Source organism: Mustelus asterias, chromosome 25, assembly GCF_964213995.1.
Source record: "Mustelus asterias chromosome 25, sMusAst1.hap1.1, whole genome shotgun sequence".
Taxonomy (NCBI): Eukaryota; Metazoa; Chordata; class Chondrichthyes; order Carcharhiniformes; family Triakidae; genus Mustelus; species Mustelus asterias.
In genome coordinates, this window is record NC_135825.1 from 56,110,296 (window position 1) to 56,111,321 (window position 1,026).

At 40.9% G+C, this 1,026-nt stretch overlaps 1 non-coding gene across 1 annotated transcript; it reads left to right on the forward strand.

Annotated features, from left to right (window-relative positions):
- Window positions 1-922: 922 nt before the first annotated feature.
- Window positions 923-1,026, forward strand: LOC144479302 (U6 spliceosomal RNA). The gene has a single exon (XR_013495496.1). It is a non-coding gene; the product is annotated as a U6 spliceosomal RNA (small nuclear RNA).

A 1,026-nucleotide genomic window follows, 5' to 3' on the forward strand; every position in this document is an offset into this window, starting at 1 on the left:
TGTTAAAAAGAAATGACACACAGCTGGTCGCCTAGTGACAGGTTCGCTTGTATTTTTTTGTGGTAATCAATTTCATTTTTTAATGTAGTTACCTCACGATGATGGATGAGATGTGTTATTTCTGTAACTGGCTTTGCTAAAAGCTACATAAAATCAATTCCCTGCTATCTGGATATTAGTGGCAGCAGAGGTTCGACAATTATCTTACTATCGTAATGTGTATATTCAATACAACTCTAGTATTGTTGATAATTTCCGTAAGGTTCCCCAAATACAACGAACGAGGTCCTCCATTAACATTTCAATAAGCAGGTCAAGTAGGAAAAGAGGGAGAGAGAGATCCTCCTCATTAACATTGTACCCTGTCTGATTAACGCACAAATTCTCAACATTCTAACCACCCTGAATGAGAAAAGAAACAGCATTCTTTCTGGTTGGATCACAGCTTGGTATGGCTCCTGCTCTGCCCAAGACCGCAAGAAACTACAAAGGGTTGTGAATGTAGCCCAATCCATCACCCAAACCAGCCTCCCATCCATCGACTCTGTCTACACTTCCCGCTGCCTCGGCAAAGCAGCCAGAATAATTAAGGACCCCATGCACCCCGGACATTCTCTCTTCCACCTTCTTCCATCGGGAAAAAGATACAAAAGTCTGAGGTCACGTACCAACCGACTCAAAAATAGCTTCTTCCCTGCTGCTGTTAGACTTTTGAATGGACCTACCTTGCATTAAGTTGATCTTTCTCCACACCCTAGCTATGACTGTAACACTACATTCTGCACTCTCTTGTTTCCTTCTCTATGAACGGTATGTTTTGTCTGTATAGTGCGCAAGAAACAATACTTTTCACTGTATGATAATACATGTGACAATAATAAATCAAATGAAAATGCTGGGGGATCGGAAATAAAAACAGAAAATGCTGGCTTCGGCATATATACTAAAATTGGAACGATACAGAGAAGATTAGTATGGCCCCTGCATAAGGATGACATGCAAATTCATGAAGCAGATCTGCTGAAC